The following is a 5,824-nucleotide window of genomic DNA, read 5'->3' as shown; positions in this document are numbered from 1 at the left end:
TGGCAGGATATAAAATGTCTGTCCCTGCAATATCATTTAGGACAACACCAAGTCCCCAAAATGTCCCTACATCACATCTCTTCCTCTCTCTCCCTGCATTCAGCAACTTCCCTGGCCACTTCTTCCACATCAATGCTACAATTTCTTCTATTACTAGTCACAATAGTTTTACAGTAGAATATTAGTAAGCTACTCTAATCCATATTTTATTCCTCTATCCTGTGGACCCTGGGATGGTGATGTCCACTCCACCTCTGTATTGTGAGGGGGCTTAGATCCTGCATAGATGATGGATGCAATTCTCCTGCTTGCAGTTGTAGGCACTCTTGGTTCCCTGGTTGACCATCTTCACCTCCCTGTTAGCTGACCTGGGTAAGTACAGAGAACCAGAGAGTAGGAGTTGCAACTCTACTGAGGCTCAGGGCCCAGCTGGCACTTGGGCCGTCCAGAGATTCAAGTCCCCTGAGTATACCCCAAACCTAGCACCAACCAGAGGTTCAGTAAAAGTGACAGAAGATGCATGTGTAGAAAGGTCACATCTGAGTCCAACTCCATCACACTCGGGAACACAAATTCCAAAAGTAGGGCCCATTGACACGGTACTGGACTCTAGAGGTGGTATATAGATGCAATGGAATACTACTCAGCTATTAGAAGGAATACAATACAAACACATGGGATAACACGGATGAATCTTGAGGACATTATGTTGAGTGAAGCAAGCCAGGCATTGAAGGACAAATACTATATGATCTCTCTGATATGAAATAAGCAAACCAAGCTATCACAGAGAGCTAGAGACCGGATGATAGGCTTAAAGGAAGGGGGAGAGAGGAAGATTACGAGCTGATGCATACATGGGTGACATCTATAATAAGCTAGAGTAAGTATTTGTACAGGAAAGGGATAAGATGGAGGCATAGGAATACCTTTGGGTGGGGCTTTGAGGGCTTAGGGGGGGCTAGGGTTGGGAGGATGGGTCAGATGGCCCAAAGAATTGGGGGGAAGGCTGGGGGGCACAATTGAATATGGGAGAATGTCAGGTATGTGGTTGAAACTATAATGTTGAGAAAACTCTTTAGAAAATATAATAAGGAAGGATTACTTGTTTAAGGTAATTAAGAGGGGGCATCTGGCACAAGGGCAGTTTTCTAGGGAGCATGTAAGTGCTCATTTTGTCATAGTGTGTTGTATCATTGGGTGGAGACCCATACAATGAGTATGAAGGTGCACCCACATCCTGGGGAGGTCTGATGTTCTCAACCAGAGGGAATTGTGTCTTTGGAGAGAATTGGTGGCTCCCAATGGGTTAGGGCAGTCTAGTATGTCAAGCCCTCAACATTGTTGCAAGTATCTGTGAATCTGTTCCTTCAAGTAGTGAAGATTGATTGTCATTTTAATTCAGTACTAAACTTTTTTTCTTTTAAAGATTTATCGTATTTATTTATCCCCCACCTCTCACTGTTTGAGGTTGCTGTCTGCTCTCTATGTCTCTTTGCTGTGTGCTCTCTGGGTCTGCTCATCTTCTCTTTAGGAGGCCCTGGGAACCAAATCTGAGCCCTCCCATGTGGAAGAGAGGTGCTCAATCACGTGAGCCACCTCAGCTCCCTGGTTTGTTGTGTCTCTCATTGCTTTTCCTCTTTGTTTCTTTTGTTGCATCATCTTGTTGCATCAGCTTGCTGCACCTGCTGGCCACACCAGCTCGCCTTCACTAGGAGTCCTAGGAACCAAACTCAGGCCCTCCCATGGGGTGGGCAGAAGCCCAATTGCTTGAGCCATATCGGCCTCCCTCAGTACAAAACTTTAATCCATTTCCTATCATTTGAATTTTAAAAGTTCAGTCTTTAATATCTCTATTCAAACTATTATTGGCATTCCAGTTAAAATGCTAAGCGCAAATTACTTGTGGGACCTCTTTATGGTGGGAGAAGTGGAGGGGGTGATTGGAATACGGTGGAAACAAATCTTAATGGAATTTGGAAAATGAGAAAAGCCGAGTTCCTGTGCCTAGAGCTGAAAACAATGCATTCCAGTGGCAGCTCAACTGACATTATTATTAAAGGTTTTATGTGGTGGTTTATATATAATTTAGAAATAATAATAAATTGGAGTTGGCCTTCTGGCTCCTCTTCCAGAATAAATCCCTTGAATTTATAGAAGACACAGAAAGAATTCAAGTTTAGATCTGTATATTTATCTAAATGCAGTGACAAATTTTTGTTTTGTTTTTTAGAGGGAAAAAGTGAAAATGTGTTTCTGAGTAAAATACAGAAAATATCATTAAAGTAAAAACTCAGGACTAGGATTTTGTAATCTATTTTACTAGTGGGAGTATAGCTCAATAAATCAGGGGTTTTTGTTTGCTTTCTTTATAATTGATTTTCCATAGTTTTCACCAAGGTACAGAAAATTCTGCTTTAAATATGACTGTTTTTACCTATAACCGCATGGGAAGGAATTACTCGTGTCCATATTTTAAATTATTTGCCCTCATGAAATTTTCCCGGCCTTACCTCTAGATGACTATTTCGTGAAAAGGACTCATTTCTTTATTCAAACAAGGCCATTATTTGTGATGGCCTTGATTAGATTCCTAATGACAAGCTCAGTATCTGGCGGGTGGTGACGTCTTGTATTGTCTGCCTGCACGTAACATCCTTTTTAATGTATTTATAAGACATAGTCACTTGAAAAGGCTAATTATCTTTCACCATCTGTTCTCCTTTCTCTGATAGTAAAAGAACTTTTAACTTGGTTCTGCTTTTAAAAGGCTCTGGTGTGGACCATTGACCATGAGGTGCAGCGGTGCTCAGAGATGTATTCACCAAGTGCAATGAATGTCTCATGATGATGGAGGAGATTGTTGCTATGGGGGGAGGAGTGGGGTGAGGGAAGTGGGGGGTATATGGGGACCTCATATTTTTTGAATGTAATATTAAAAAAATAAAGAAAGACAAAAAAACACAACAACCTATATATAAGATCCAAGGAAAAAATAAATAAATAAAAGCAGGTTTTGCCGCTCCCTGCCCCCGCCCCTTGCTGCTTGTCCCCTCTCTTTTTGGCTGGGAAGCAGACAGGTTGCTGAACCTTTGTAGATAGGGCAGCCCTTTGGAGTGGCAGAGGCACAGATGGAAAGCGCCAGGGTCCCTGTGCAATGACATGGAGTGAGGCCTCCCTCCTGCCCGTACTCTGCAACTGCACTGTGTGAGGGAGAAACGCCCGCCTTGTTAAAGCCACTGGTTTCGGGAGGTGTCTCTTACACAGCCATCAAGTCCAGCTCTTAAGCAGGCAGTTCTCAAGAAGCTCTCTCTGGAAGGGGTACGAGGAGTAGTTCTCAAATAACGGTAATGGAAGTCAGAATGTGAGAAACACCACCTACGAGCGCCTGCTAAATGCTCTGAGGGTTTGGGGGAGGGAGAGTTCACATCCAGTTGGAGAGGAAATTAGGTGTACTTTAGTGACTAAGATGACTGGGTTTTGAGAGCAGCATTTCTGTCTCGAAAGCCTGATGCCACGGCTGTTATTGCCGATGGACTCCTAAAGGCCTGGCTCGCCTTGTCTGTCTGTCTGGCTGCCACAGGGTTGCCACCTGCAGCATGAGAATGAAACAGGCAGATACTCCAGTGGGTCTCGGGGGCCCCTGTGGACTCAGCCACCCCCAGTGCAAACTAGCTGACCGAGCCATCTCCAAGGAAATGGATTAGGGCCCTCACAAATTATCGAGCTTGGATAAGCCCTGGAGTCAGACAGACATGGGTTCGAGTTCTGAGCTGAACGTTGTAGTCGCTGAGATCTGGGCCCTGGAGCCAGGTTCCCTGGGTTTGGAACTGTGTGACCTCTGGCCATCTGTCTAACCTCTTGGAGAATGGTTTTCCTCACCTGTCAAATGGGGACACTAAGAGGACCTGCCTCACAGGGTTGTTGGGAAGATTGAGCAAAAAGCTCAATAGTATTAACAGTCATGAATACTTTTGGGATTTAGTATGTGCCAGGCACACACGCACACATTGATGTATCTATTTAATGCATATAAACAGAAGAGTGCCTGATAAATATTAAATACTTAATAAATATTACCCATTACTATTGTCATCATTAATGACCTAAGTTCTTGGAGCCTCAGTTCACTCATGTGCAAAACAGAGGTAATAATTCCTACTTCCTTGTCCTCATTTGTAAAATAATATCCACCCTTTGGGGTTGTAAGATGATGCCTACAGATCACTTGCACAATTCCTGGTCCTGTAATAGGCGCAGTAAATCACTAAGCATCTTTTGTAAAAGGGTCTCTAAAAAGATTTCCCCACACATTTCCTATGTTCATTTAATGAAAATAAAGTTACATGCAGTTTTGTTAGATGCAAACTTGGGGAAAAAGCCAAGGACACATATAAAAAAATAGTGTTTAGCCTTTAACCCTCCTCTGCATTAGCTCTCTACGGTGAGGACTCCCAAAGATAAACGGAGGCATTTGAAAACTTTAATTAAAGTCTATTTGGGCCACAAGAGATTTGGACAGCGCCACACGGAAAATAGTAAGGAGCTCTGCCCAGGGAGGAGGAAGGGGAAACTGTAGAGAAAATACAGAAGCAAGGTAGGAAGTGCTCTGATTGGCTGACATGAAGTTTCCATTACATGGCGGGGGGAGGGAGTGCACCTTACAAAGTGGGGAGCAGATATACACTAACTGTGTCCCTTCCAATAGGCTCTCTCTCCTGTTCCTTATCTGCAGTTCTGTGAGTGTGTTCCATGCTCAGTTTTCTCAGAAAGCCCTTGCAGGTCAACTGCTTTTGTCTTCTGGAAGATCTTTTCTCAGACAGGGATCCCTCCCAGCAACAGCCAAGCCCGTCTATGTTTTCTCTTATGATACTTAACAGGATGTTGTGGTGGAGTCTGAGAATTCCAGCTCCTGTCAGGGAGAGGGAATAGGAGTCAATTCTTTTAAGAACCTTTTCTCACGTCACAGGGGTAATGTGCTGACGTGCTAACAAGGTTCGAGGGAGGCACGTCTCACGCAAATGCGTGAATCCCCATTCATCCTGTTTATGAGCCACGGAAGGATCGGAGGAGTAGATGCTTTGGACTGGGGGCTTCTGGGTGGCTCGTTAGAACCCTGGGGGTGACAGCCAGTCCTTCTCATAGTCAAGGAACGTGAGGTTGGGAGAAGGGGAGTTACCTGTCCGGCCACCCAGTTGGCACGTCGCAGAGCTGGGACTTATTGCACCTGCGCCCCACCCCGGGAATCCTGCTCGGGCTTCAGTGTCGGGAGCAGGGCTTGGCAGGAATGGTGGAGCGCAAGCTCAGTCTGTCATCCCCCTAGGCCCCTGCCTCTGTGCCAGAAGGTCCCCAGCCAAAATAAGTCCAAAGTAACCCCAGAGCCTGTGGTGGGCCCTCAATGGGCTCTTCCCCTTGGACCTTCCAGGCCTGGTCACTTTTCTGCCCTTTGGGGACAAACACCCCTCTCTCCCTCCTCAGCCAGAGCGGGAGAATGCTTACCCTGGTACCTCCCAGCGTGGGAAGCATCCTGCCTTCGGGAATTCTTGGGAGCTTTGAAATGGCAGAGAAGAGGCCTCCAAGTTACCAGGGCAGCTCTCTGAAAGCACTGAACCCAGCTCCAGGCTGCTCGTCAGCTGCCCTCGCTTCTCAGGGCTGCCCTGAAAGGGAGTGAATGAAGCAAGGAAGCGGCGGCAGGAGGCACCTGAGGCAGGCTCGGAGGCGGCTGGGAGATGGGCTCATTCACAGGTGCGCAGGGACCAGGCGGGGGCGTGGGGGGAGGCAGGAGGCAGGCCTCGCGGGCGGCCCCGGCAGGTGAGTTCTTCTT

General features: G+C 46.2%; 1 non-coding gene across 1 annotated transcript; it reads right to left on the bottom strand.

The window, feature by feature from the left end:
- Positions 1-4,961: 4,961 nt before the first annotated feature.
- Positions 4,962-5,065, bottom strand: LOC111766451 (small nucleolar RNA U13). Its single transcript, XR_002798499.1, has one exon. It is a non-coding gene; the product is annotated as a small nucleolar RNA U13 (small nucleolar RNA).
- Positions 5,066-5,824: the final 759 nt, after the last annotated feature.

This window comes from Dasypus novemcinctus, chromosome 6, assembly GCF_030445035.2.
Source record: "Dasypus novemcinctus isolate mDasNov1 chromosome 6, mDasNov1.1.hap2, whole genome shotgun sequence".
Taxonomy (NCBI): domain Eukaryota; kingdom Metazoa; phylum Chordata; class Mammalia; order Cingulata; family Dasypodidae; genus Dasypus; species Dasypus novemcinctus.
Note: the sequence above shows the minus strand (reverse complement) of the source record. Positions and strands in the feature narration are given on the sequence as shown.